This window comes from Balaenoptera borealis, assembly GCF_965194805.1.
Source record: "Balaenoptera borealis genome assembly, chromosome: 13".
Lineage (NCBI taxonomy): Eukaryota > Metazoa > Chordata > Mammalia > Artiodactyla > Balaenopteridae > Balaenoptera > Balaenoptera borealis.
Window position 1 is genome coordinate 74,341,474 of NC_138870.1, and position 14,860 is coordinate 74,356,333.

Genomic DNA, 14,860 nt, shown 5'->3' on the forward strand with positions numbered 1-14,860 from the left:
TATCCAGGCATTATTATCTCTGAAGTACTGCCATGACAGCCATTTACATAGTAACTCTAAGCGTCTAATTCACTTCAACAATGTCCTGTGATGGGCAAGGGCTGATGTATAAGCTCTGTATTAAGAATTACAATCAAATATATCATTTTAATGTACCCAAATGGATGCATGTGTAATTCTGAAATCCATAATAACTAGTGTCATCATAGCTAGAATTTTCATACCATGAAAATGATACCATGATAGCTAGAATTTTCATACTTACATTCACTCCAAGCCCACATGGTTTCCCTAATAGTGTAGTTGGTTTCAACATTACAATACCTGTACTGAAATTGACTGAAATTATTCTTTGCCATGATTGCTATTAAGTGAAACCAGAGCATTAAAATGACTAGCCATCAGAGAGGCATACAAGACTTCTGATCTCTCTATGGAATACAGTATTTTCTTGTTTTAAAATATGGAGACAAGAATCAATCCCAATTTTCTTTACACAATTCACGTAACTAGGTGACTCTTGTTTTCTCCAATCTGCCCAAAAATCAACTGTTCATTTTTTCCAATATTTCACTCAAGTACATGTTGGGTATCTTTTTACCATTTAATAGAGTTTACATTTTTTATAACACCTGTTTAAATACCTTCCAGGAAGTCTGTGTTTTCTTAAAAAAGTTTCTTTCTACATTATGCATAAAATATATTTTCTTTTTTTTTTAATTGAAGTATAGATGAACAAAATATATTCTTATATTTGGTTTATACTGTGATCTTTTATCTCTGATTTTCGTGTAATGGGTCTGTATATTGTCTACTTGATTATATCTCTGTCTCATGTTTCCACTAAAAAGGAAAATCCTAAGGTCAAGAAAGAATAATGAGATAGACTCTATGCCTCAGAATTGTAGAACTATTTTTTTTTTAATCTCATGATCATAATGGCAGAGGTTGTGATGATACTGTTAAAAAATACAACTTATCTGGCTCCTAGTTTGCAATTTTACAGGATTAAATGACAGGAGCAAATGCAAATATGTTTGAGTGACTTCTGTACATTCTTACTGAAGATAAACCATGGAGAAGGCACACATAGAACGTTCCCTCCTAGAGCTTATAGTATAGGAAAAATTTTTTAAACAAAAGATTATTTTTTTATTTTTTGGAGCTAGCGCACTAAACTGTCCTATCTGTGCAACTTGTAGGTTAACCAAAGATAACACTTAATAAGATGTTTGTTTCTTCCCATTCCTTATCCAATCATGTCACTGAATTTTTTTCCAACTGTTTTATCATGTCAAAGAAGTGCTCTTTGGAATTAAATAAGCACTACCTGACAGTAAATAAAATATATACTATACTATTTAATGTCTAACCTATCTATACGGTTTGATTTTTAGTTCCTCTAAGGCACTCTTAGGCAAATAATAGACCACCTACAATTTAAATTATATTACAACTTCCAAATGTAATTAAGAGGAAATCAAGAACAAGAGTTGATTTTCCCAGGGCTCTGAGCACAATCAGCAATGTTAACATTAACCGATGTTAAATATGATATGAAATTATTAGCATTTACTGCTTCATACTATGTGGCTAACCTATGTACCCAATCTATTATGCTGCTATTATCGATGCAAAACCCTTTTGCACAGCCTTTTTGAATCATTAAAACTCAAATCCAAACCATCAAACATATTCCATAGTGTTTACCTGCTCTTAATCTGCAGAATGACAATTAAAAACCATAAAATAGTGATGTAAAATCTATAATGAAAAGGGTTATTTCCCTCTGAGATTTGACTAATAATTATAATCTTTTTCTTTTTACCATACATTTTAAATGGTAAGTGATGTGCCTTGTGCCAGTATTTAAAAACCATCTTTTGAATTCTTACCAAAAATAGTAATTCTGGCTAAACCTCAAAGACAAAAACATTTAGTAGGTTTGTTGAAATAGATTTTAATATTCATATTAGTTGAGGGTTCTTTTTTGATAGGTGATGCAATTCTGATATATCCTCATTAGAAATCTGCAGTAAAAGAGTACACCATCTGAGAATGCCCTGAGAGTTTTTATGGAATATCAGACCTTTAGAAATATTTTTGAAGATAATAAGAAACCTAATTTTAGTGTTGGTTGAGGAGCAGAAAAGGAACTAATAATATTCTTAAGCACTGAAATCCAGGAATATACTATTTTTTTCCACCTCTGCCTTAAGAAAAATTAAAGGGGCTTCCCTGGTCGCGCAGTGGTTGAGAGTCTGCCTGCCGATGCAGGGGACGCGGGTTTGAGCCCTGGTCTGGGAAGATCCCACGTGCCGCGGAGCAACTGGGCCCGTGAGCCACAGCTACTGAGCCTGCGCGTCTGGAGCCCATGCTCCGCAACGGGAGAGGCCGCGACAGTGAGAGGCCCGCGCACCGCGATGAAGAGTGGCCCCCGCCCGCCGCAGCTGGAGAAGGCCCTTGCACAGAGGTGAAGACCCAACACAGCCATAAAAAAAAAAGAAAAAAAAAAAAAAAAAAAAAGTAGCCATTAACTGCAAAACAGCTGAGCTTCTTAAAAAAAAAAAGAAAGAAAAATTAAAGGAAAGGTTAAGAAAAACATTCTAAAAGTCTTTAAAAATCAATTTTATTACGTGATTATTAAATTCAACTCTTATTTGTCTGTAATATCAAGCATATATGTCACCTTTAAAATTATATGAGTTCTAATTACTGAAGTTATTGCCCTAAATATTTTTTTAAAGAAAATCAGTATTTTTCCATTTGGGTGGATAAAAAGCACAGAGAGAAACACTGTACTGACAAGAAGTTCACGAGAATATAAGCTTTCAGGATGTTAGGACCATTGCAGACACATTGGACAAATCTTACCCATTCCCATGAGGACACAGAAAATGAGAAATTTATATAGTTGCTCACATCACCAGCCAGATAATTGAAGTTAGAGCCTGAGGACAAGAACCCAGAAATCATGAGCATTCACAGCAAGCAACAGTCTTCTAGAATATCAGCAATTAAAAATGTTTAGAGTTCACACTTGTTATCCTTCTCTTAGGAAGTTAGGCTCATTACTTGATAGATAACGGAAATTTGGGAGAAAACACCCCTTTCACTAGGCATATGTATAACTCACAACTAGAGCACCAATGTTAAAAGTCTGCTACAAAATGGGTTGCCATATCGAATTTTATCTTATAAACACAACTGAAGCATTTCTGTGTAAAAATTAGAGCATGTCTCCGAAGGCTGCCCAGGACACTAATCATGCAAACTTAAACGTGTGTTTCCTTGCTAAATTTTACCATTTTGGTTGCAAAGATGATGCAAGTTCTGTTCACAGTGAGTGAACTGTATTTTTTAAATAAATGTAAACATAGACGCCCTCCAATATTTAACAAAGATCATTAATCTATATTGCAAAAAGACAGGATCACATTTTCACCTCTGAAACAGAGATTCTGGTCATATCTATATAGCATCCAACTAAATTAAAATAAATAAATAAAAACTTTAAAATAGCCAAATAAATGAAATTCTTGACATACCAAAAACAAATAATCAGAATATCTTCCTAAACACATAGCTATAGTGAGAATAAAGAACTCAGCTAATAACTGAATTTCTGACGTGGATAGAAAAGGGCATCATGATATATAAACATATTTAAACTATTATTGTAAAATATCAGCTTTCCCAAGTCCAGCCCACCAAGTTTAGCATGTTCTTCAGTCTGACCCATCCTAACCCATTTTTAAAAATCTGGCTAGCCCAACCTACAGAAGTACAAGATAACCACTCACAGGCATAGCCATGTCAGCCTCTTTGGAATTTTCATTACCCCTGGTTTTTCAGTTGCTCCAAGATTCACTCTGACTCCCTATTTATCTCTCGACAATACAAACTGGTCAAGAAGAATTATGCTCAACCTCAGATCTCTCTCAAGGATGATCCTGCATCTCTCCTCATTACCACACACCACAACTGCACATAACGTCTACCCAGAAATTCTATGAAACTAACTTCCTGGAAATCCTCCTCACCTAAAACAAAAACAAAAACAAAGAAAGAAAAAGAAAAAAAGGACAGATAGAATACTATTTCTGCAGATCAAGCTGACCCCAAGAGTTTCACCACTCTGGGAGCAAAGACTGACAATGTAGTGCCTGTCCATTCCTTGGGGCTGGTTCGCACCATCCCCTGAGGTGCAAACAAGAAGTTTTATTTTGTCTTTTTGTATTCTGTCTACAAGTTTGGCTCGAAAGATAGAGCAGGAATTAACTGACAAGAAGTAGCATCTAGGCAATTGTACTAAAATTTCTCTTGTGAGAAATAAGCAGAAGAAACATTAGATTGTTACTTTCAAAAGGAAAATGGACAATTGTCATAAATGGGAAAAGGTAAAATAAGCAAATGTCAATAGATCTCTTTCACACTGATTTATGTGTTTTGCAGTTGTGACCTTCAAAAATTAATGGGCAGTGTTATACTAGCTCTTAACATAATTTAAATCACCTAGATTATGTTTTATATTTGTGATTCACTTAGCCCATTATCTCAAAATATTTATACATACACTTAGAGCACTTCACAATAACTAATATCATAAATGATAACTACCAGTTACTAAAAAAATTTTAAAGGTCTTATTTACACTATTTCACCATGAAAATTAAAATTTAAAGTAACTAATTATCCTTTCAGCTATATGGTATAATTAATTATCTAGATAAACTCATTCCTATAGGATCTGAATAACTAATGTTTTAACATGAGTCTCCAAATATTTGAAAACACACATGACTGGATCATGTAAGGGAACACTGAAACTGGGGGAGAAAACATGAATTCCAGTGCTGTACCTACCACATTAAAAGTATATGAACTTGGGCAAATCTCCTAAATTCTCTGGGACTCAGATTTCTTAATTATAAAAATGAGATAACATCTCAAGCTTAGTTTCACAGGATTGTTGTGAGAATCCGATGTAAACATTGATATGAAGATGTTTATAAAACATTAAAGAATAATATAATTACTGGTTTTTATGGCTCCTCTTTAGTTTCCAATCTTTATTTGAACGATTATCTTTATTCAAATGGGCAATTCCACCCCTCTCTTCATCTTTATTCTTCTGGATTTCATATCTTGACCCCTTGTTAATGCACAAATTAGTAATCATTATTTTTGTTTCCATTTTTCTATTGAGACTCTCTAGCAATCTATATCTAACAATCCTCCTCCTGACACAGAATAAACCAAAAGCATTTAAAATGCTGCTATTCTTTGTATTCCTCATCATCCTACTCAGGTAATCACCAGCATACTCTCAAAAATATCATCTAAAAAATTGTATTTTCAATGACTCTCTTTCTTTTAAGTAATCACATATGAAAAAAAAACATCGAAAGTATTTAGAGTCTTAGAGATTTCCTTTCACACTTCCCTTGGTTGCATTCTGTTTCAGCAAAATGATTAACCTCTAAATCATTAGGGAAATAAAAGAGCTGGGAATCATTTAAATGGTAGAACTCAAAGAAAGACCCATGGAATAAATGTAAATCGGTTTATAGTCCTAAAGTAATTCTTGGTTGCATGAATGGAACTCTCCTAAACTTTGAATTAGCAAATATAAACTCAGTGAAGACATACAGACTTAACATCTTTGTTTCATATTTTTTTAGTAGAGCCATGAAAATTAAAATTGTTTGCAGCAAGTGGAAATGGATTTTTTATCAGGCCAACAACAAGAAGCTCCCATGAGAATCTCAGAAAACAGAATGTTAACAGTAAGAAAAATTAAAATACTAAAACCAATTCCAAAGCATATTTGTGGAAGTGATTGTGAGACAGAACCATGAGCCTGTGGTACTTCTAAATATAAAATTGTGTGGGTGAACTAATATGAATGATTATGAATGAACATCTACATCTCTACCTGGCCAGGTCAATTTATTTGTAAGATAGAAAAAATATCTGATAATCATCACATTGTCTCGTGTACCTAATGCCTACCAGACTGACTGAATATTTAATATGCAAGATGGTGTTAAGGAAGCCTGTCAAACCCATAGTAATTATCAATTAATAAAAAGTAATAAAATGGAATTTCTAATCACATATGCTATAAGTATGATGATACTCAAGACTGGAATAGCTCATGATACCTCATTTTCTTCATAATAAGATTTATTTCAACTTTTCCCCAGTAGTATATCTAATTAAAACAAAGTTCTTTAAAATAGGTTTTTCTTTAATTTGAAAGAAAAGGCTTTTCCCAACTTAGAATAATAAAACTTAGAATAATGAATAAAAAGAACATTAGGATTATTTAGCATGTCTTTTCATTTTATAGATAATAAAGAAAAAACTGACCCAAACTGATTTAATGACCCATCAGACCCCAACAGAAGGCCAGATCTAAGAATCACATCACTTCTTGAGTCCAGTGCTGTTTCCATTACAATTTGCTGCTTCAAATATTTTTCGTTTTTGTTTTATTGTTTAAAGTAATGATATTTAATTATAAATATATTAAATTATATGTTAAATATATTTAATATATTTAATGAAAAATTCTCCTACAGACTAAGATAGTATTTCCATTTCTTCATCTGAAATACACATTCTTATTTCTAAATTGGCTAATCTATTTTTTACAAGCATTCTATTTATTTCTTTTTTTCTTTTCTTTTCACCTCAGGATTAAAAATTGTTAAAAGCCCATTGAAATATTTTCTTTCCCAGAATGCTTTGACCTTCCAATTTGATTTCCCTACCAGTACTACACATCTTCAATGAATTTCACGATTCCAGTAACAAATCAATTCTAAGATTAATGATTGTAATAAGTGAATTAAATATCTTTAAGACAGCTTGTTGTCTTTAATATGCAGAAATAGAATAGAAGCTAAAAATGATGTCACTTTCCAACCCCCTTTAGAGTAGTCATTTCATATTACCAGTTCAACCTCTTTTTTTCCTGATATGCATGACAGATACGATAGCCATATCCCCACAGATATATGGAAGATTATCCAAAATTCACAAAGTTGTAGATTTATCCTTCTCTCATCAACTTAAGGAAGCATATAAGAATACAAGTGAGAGCAACGTCATTAAACATCAACCTTAAATTCCTTTTAATTTACTAAAACAAATTCTTCATTAATATCCATACTAAGTATTTTTAGTTACAAAAAACTGTCAACACACCACACACCAATTATGATATCCCAGGATACTTTGGTATGTATATATAGATAATTGTCATCTAGAATGATAGTAATTTGATAGGAGAAATAGGAAAGATGACAATAAAATTAGATTAGTGTTGAATACATAAGTATTTACCTTAGATGAGGCAGCTAATAAGTAACAAAGGAGGGACTCTTGCTTCTGGCCATTATGGAGCAACTGGTACCTGACTTCCCCTCACACTGTAAATAACTTGCAAGTGGACAATCTGCATGATGAAACTATTTTTAGGCATTGGAAATCAACCAGTGCTGAACTGTGACCATTGTGAGTAAGGAAGCACAAGAGATGAGCCCTATGTTCAACCCAGGTTTTGTCCAGGGGAACTTTCTGGACCGTAGTGTAGAAAGATAGAGTCCAAGCAGAGTTATGACAGTTTAGCTGAGATGAGAAGGCAAAGACTGAATAAGTTCTGGGCAAGAACCCACGAGGTCTAGTAGAGAGTATCTGTTACAGGCTTGTTAACTGAAGAGAGATATTAGAGGTCATGCACTATTGGGAGATATTCTAACTCCAGGCAAGCAAGAATAAAGAAATCTCACAAAGTAGTTTGGGTATTCAACTGAGAACTCTGGAAAGCTATGTTTTAGAAGAAAGGCTCAAAACCTAGTGTAAGGACCACACACTAGAACAAAGTACAAAACCGAAGTAGATCAGCTCTAATAAAGAATAACCCAAACCTATCTGGATCAAAAATATTTTCCGTATTTCCTGAGTGAAAATACCTCTTCACTCACTAGAAGAGCTAAATGTAAAATGACTGTCAAAACCAAATGCTGGCAAGGATGTAGAGCAACTGAAACTCTCATACATTGCCAGTGGGAGGATGAAATGGAACAACTACTTTCCAAAACCATTTGGCATTTTCTATAAAGTAAACATACACCTACCCTATGACTCAACTATCCCACTCCTACATATATAACAAAGACAAATGAAAACATGCGTCCCCAAAAGCCTTCTATTATGCTAAGTGAAATAAGTCAGATAGAGAAGGACAGATACCATATAATTTCACTCATTTGTGGAATATAAAAAACTAATAAACAAACTAAAACAAAATAAATGAACAAACCAAACCAAACAAAAACCAAAACATAGATACTCAGAACAGAGTAGTGGTTACCAAAGGGGAAGGGACAAGGACAGGTCGGGGAGGGTGAAATGGGTAAAGGGAATAAACTGTAAGGTGAGGAATAGAAAATAAATTTTTAGTACTGAGCATGTTGTAGGATATACAGAAGTAGAAATATAATGCTGTACACATGAAACTCATATAATGTAATAACTCAATATTACCTCAATTAAAGATAAATAATTTTTTAATTTAAAAATAAATTAATTTAATTAAATAATCCAGTAAGGGTGTGTGTGGGAAATAGGAGGTATAAATGAAATAAAATGGTACATTTGTTAATTATTTTTAAAAATAAAAATTTTAAAAATGTAAAAACAAAAAGAACTACTGATACATGAAACAACATAAAATAATCTTAAAACCTTACACTGAGCAAAAGAAACTAGAAATAAGTGAGTACATACTATATGATTCCATATTCATGAAGTTCAAAAGTAGACAAAATTAATCTGATATAGAAATCATAACCTTTGGAAAGTTAACACAAGGGAACTTTCTGAGATAGTGGAAATGTTCTATATCTTGATGCAATATTCATGGTTTAATCATTTGTTACAACTCACCAATATGCACATGTAAGACTTGTTCATCTCAATGTATGTACATTTTACCATAATTTTAATTATTAGGGAGAATTTAAGAGGATTATAGAGAAAATTCTCACTAGTCCAAAAAGTCCCAAAGAAACCTAATTATCTTCTTAAATATGCTTCTATGTTACTACTGGAACAAAATTAGAATGAAAGAAAATTAATGGGATACAAGTTAATTGAGATGGAGAAAGACTTCCTTAAGAGAAATGTTGAGATCTCAGAAGACAGGTTATACATATATGAAAGGAAAAATAAGATCTTGAAGGCCAGGAGAAAAAGAGAAATACAGCCAATCCTTTTTTATAAAGGAGAAAAACAAGGGAAATGAAATGTTAGAGGTGTATCTCATTGGATAGACATAGAGGAGAAAGAAATTCTTCTCACAGCCTAAAAATTCAAAAGCTGAGATGATATGACTTTGAAGGTAACTGGCTTACAGTTCTTACTCAGGTCTTGGTGTAGTTTACAAAAACATCAACAGCAGCTTCAGCTCAGAAATCTGCTGAGGATGATTCTCCAGTTGAAAAGTAAAATAGAGGAATGAGCGAAAAGCCTTCTTTAGGAAATAAGTTTATATACATAAGCAACTGTAGAGCAAGATGCAATGATAACAGCCATTGTACATGACAAATGCTGACTTGCACTGGCTGTGAAAGCTAGTCACTAGACAGAGGCCACATCTGTTGGCGACTTCGGGGTATCAATAATACAAAGTTCAAAGAGGCAGTGAGAACAAAAGGTTCTGAATATGCTATTTAGGAAAGAAAAGCCTTCAATAAGACCTAATGCTGGAGGCTTACATTATTACAAATACATAAATGCCTCAAATGCCCCTATCTGAGAGAAGTGGTATTTTTTCCCTTACATGTGGTAAATGCATAGTACCTTTGAGTTCTCCAGATACCTAGTGAACCTAAAACCAAGAAGATATTCTCTACTTTCTTTCCTTTGGACGCAATTAAATCCCTCCTATGATCTTTGGTCAATAGAAATGCACCAGCTTCTTTCTTGCTTTCTTCTCACAGACCATTGGCAAGATTGGTCCAATGGCCCATACTAATTTTAAGAGTGGTTATATAATTCTCCCAGGAGCCCCAATGGTCAAGACACAAAATTAATGCTAGCCAATGGAACATTTTTGCAATGCCTAGTAACATAGAATGTGGGAACCATTTGTGGTTAACAGATCAGCATCTATGGTCAGAGTGCCTGGGTTAGAATCCTGGCTCCGTCATTCAACAACCATGCAACTTTGGGACAAATTACTTAATTTTCACATGCCTCCATTTCTCTTCTATAAAACATGGATAATAATACCCATTATGTATAATTGTCAAAAGGATTCAAAGAAATAATAACTGTAAGCATTTATCGTGGATCCAGGCCCAGAGGAAGCATTCAATACAAATGTTGGATACGACAAATTAGTGTCCTCTGGCTGGACAAGTCTCTACCTAGAGTTGAGATGAATGATAAGCACTGTGCTAACTTGTTCTGAGCTTTCAACCTTGACTTCACTTCTCAAAGTGAGAAATACTGACCCATTTAAAAAAAAATCAAGAACAGGAAGATCTTTCTGATTCACTTTTATGACTTTGAAGAAAGTTCAGCTAATAAAACAGAATGACTTGACAGAACAGATTTTTCTCAAATTCAATTTAAATCCATTTTAATAGAAAAAATAATAGCAGCCAACATTTGTGTAGCTGCCATTTGTTATGAACTTGACATATTATCTCACTTAATCTTCATGAAAACTGTAGGAGACAAGTACTCTCAGTAACTGCATTTTATAGATGAGGACATCCTTGGCTGAAAGGGATTACAAAACAAATCTCTAAGACATTGACATATATACACTAATATGTATAAAATGGATAACTAATGGAACCTGCCATATAAAAAAATAAATAAAATAAAATTCAAAGCAAAAAAAAATCTCTAGGACACAGAGTTGGCAAGTAGCTGAACAGGGTATAAGTTGAATCCATCTGACTCCATGTAAACTTGAGTAAACTACTTAACTGTTCTATGCCTCGAGTCTTCCCATCTGTAAAACAGGGATAATAACAATCCCTTACTCATAGAATTTTTCTTAAGGAGTAAGCGAGTTAGTATATGCAAACTACTAGAACAGTGCCTGACACTGTTATAATGGTGGTAATTCTGTCCAAGTTGAGAGCACCTGTGACCAAGAGTATCCACAGATCGTTATTTCTACTAAAGAAATGACCGACCAGAAATGGTAGTGATTGTACGGGAAGATTCCCATCTTACCTAATTTTATTAGTGGTTACACTACAAGTCAGCAGAACAGAGTTTACACTCATCATAAACCAATCACTGTGGAGAATGAAAATCAGAACTCATTTGTCAGTACATGTAAAAGACCCCATTGGGACTCCTCAAAAACCTAGTAGTGGCTAAGAAAGATGGAGGAATAGGTGCATTTTCAATAGACTGGAACTTGAACCAAAGAAATTTAGGTTTGAGTGTGATGTGGCCCGAGGACATCTGGGTCATAGCTATTTTACGACAATTTAATCAGTCCTACTAATGAAAAATCCATCCATCTACTGCATGTAAGCTTATTGCCAGAGTATGCCAGCCATCCAAGATGAAGAACTAAGAAACACAGTCCCAAATAACAGCAGACCATTACTCAACTTGGTGTATGTAGCCCAAAAAGCCTGCAGCTTTGTTTAATAGGATTATGTTTAATCTGAAAGGACACCACTAGAGATAATTTAAAACACTGAATGGCCTGAAGTGGCAGTGAAATTATTCAAATCCTGGACTGGAGGAGCTCTTAATCAGGGTCCCTGGAATGCTGCAGTAATTTAATAAGTTTAAATTGGTTTCACTTGGATAGATCCAGATTTGTGTTACAGATGTTATCCCACCCAAATCTCCTGTACAGGTTCATCAAAAAGGGGATCATGCCTAAGCAATCTGTGGAAATTTAAAAAGAAATAAATTCCAGAGCTTGAATCCGAAAAGAGAAATGTGTCAGATAGAAAGGCTTACCAAAGTAAAAGCCTGTGAATGTGTTGATTTTAGACAAAATAAAAACATCACTAATGCTAAAGGTTATTGAATTTTTTTTTCCTTTTAATGAACTATAACATTTTAAGATAAAGATGTTAAGTATATACATTTGAGACACAACTATAAAAATTAATACATCCAAAATTAGTAAATTCAACTGGATCTAATAGAGATGCACACACAATAAGAAATACAGTATACAGAGTATCAATGAAAATGCAAAAAGTTAGTCTTCATGCAAAAGAGAGAATAGGTGATTTTTAGGGGGTCAGAAGTTCTGCACAAGCAGCCTCTGCTCTTAAGCTGTAGAACAAAAACAATTCACATCTATACTGCTGAACTGAAATAGGATTTTAAATGCCTATCACCAGGTATAAAGGAACTCATCTCACTTCCAAATGGAGAACACTGAACAGGACAAAAATTAGTTGATTAATTATTCATCATCATTACCAACACTCTTACAATATGTATTTCACCGCTCAGTATGAAATACGCTGAGCAATTGCCCACATTTTATCACTTTCACAAGGGCATTTGCTAAGTGCCTATTAAATGAATGTAACTAATCATGGTATATGTGTGTAAATTGTGCATAAATGTATCAAAATTCAAATCACCACTCCATTCAACTCATAACATCCAGCAGGTGGTCTGAAGAACATTTTAGAACAACGAATCTGCTAAGCAACCTCTATCACCAGCTAAATAACTTTCAGCAAGAATCTTAATCATGTGCAGGTGCAGATGACTGTACCCATAATACAGTTAAATGGCCACATCTCGGGTATCAAGTATGTGTAATTTTGGAGCTGGGGATGGAAGGAAAGGAAACTAACCTTTATTGAACAAAGTTCCTGAGATAAAATGACTTACTCTACATCATAAATGACCATGATAGCTGGAGTTTTAACCTAGTTCAGTGGACATCAAAGTCCACACTTTTCTCTGCTTCCTCACAATGTCTTTCTGTTGTGCATAACCCATTGAATCTACTTTGAAATATGCCTCTTTTTGAATCTCGACTCACTTCTCCCTCTGGCTGCCCTGTTCAAATCTTCTACATTCTAGTTACTCCCAGTAACTATAGCTATCTTTTAAAAGTACAGCCATGGGGCTTCCAGATTCGTCATGGTATAATACAAAAATATATAGCCCCTCTTCTCTCAAAAATCACCAAAAAATCAAAGATCTAGGACAGAAATGCAAATCCATCTTTGAAAAAATCCCAGGTGGCATCTGTGATCCCAAACCACAAAGTATGAAGATGGAAGAAATATGGGGAAGAGGTAAAATTATTTGTCACAAAGGACGAAGAGCAATCCTACATCCCTGGACAGTGGGTATTGCAGTGGGTTCAACTCCACAAGTTTCAACGTTTCCTCATCTATAAAATGGAAATGATAATAGTACATAACATAGCATTGTAATAAGAATGAAATGAAAAAAGAATGTGGTGTGGGGTATAGAAACACCTATAAAAAACCTCACTGGAAGTTCATTAGATACATCAAGGCAGATGGAAATGCAGACCTGAAGTTCATGAGGAATGCCAGAGCTGCTGGTATATAGACTTGGGAGCCATTGACACATAAGTGAGAGTTGAAGCTGTGTGAATGAAATATGTGGGAGAGAGAAGAGGTACAGTAGATGGGACAAATAAGCACTCAAGAAATCAAAATTATTACAATAACATTTATAACTACAATAATAATAATTTTAAAATAAGAACTATTGCTAGGCACTGGGCTAACCACCTCACATCATTTCTCCTTATTTCTGTCAAAAGTTACTTTTGGTAGATACTACTGTTCTGATTTTATTGATGAGAAAAATGAAAATTACACAATAACTTTTTATAGCTGTTGATATTATTATCTTTCTAAGCTATAACTGGAATGTAAGATTATGTGCCACTTAGGATGTGTTGGGCTATATTGTGCTGCCAGAGACAGAAAGCATTAGCCAGTCAATTGGCCAAGCAAGTGCAAGGGATGAATACAGTAAAGCGCAGACGGACAGTAGCTCAGTAATACCTGAAAAATGAAAGAAGGGAGTATCCTCAGGTGAGAAAGATTTGAGCATGTCCAGATCCCTTCTAGTGTATGGTGATGGCCTCTTCTTCAGGAATATGACTTTAATAAATGGCTGTACATGTACATAAAGGAGCTGGACAAAGAGAGTGGCACAAAAACAAAAAACAAACAAAAAAAAAACCTGTATAGATCAAGGTGGGCTAGATAGAGACTGGGTGGGTAGAATATGCCAGAACTGAAAACAGGAAAAGCTATTATTTGTTTAGAAGAGATAGATTCCTCTATCAAGTCAATGCCAAATGAAATCTGTCTTAAGAATGAGTCCTAAAATAAACCTACCTATATGGTGCTAAGTTTGAATCATTCTATGTATTTCTAGAGTACTCAGAGATAAAGATGAATGTTGTTCACGATCTTAGCATGTCATAAGAGATTGTCAAATAATATGCCTACATCAAAACAACAGACTATAATCCCCTCTCCAGATGTGAATTGTATAAAATGCACTGATCATAAGAAGGACAAATTTGGAGGGGTGTAGTTTTATCATAAATGTGGGGAAATAATTCAGTATCAGCCACAATGAGAAACCAATCCAAAGCCTTTAAAAGCTTCTCCTTCTTTTCCTTGCACTTTCTGCTTCCCATTCTATATTCAAAAGATATATCCATTTATTTCCTCCACTATTCATCAAGCCTGCTTTCAGGGAAGGATCAATTATTCACAAATTGTTCCCAAAAGATCCAGCCGTTGGTTCAAATACAAAAGATTCCTTAAAAAAACAGTTT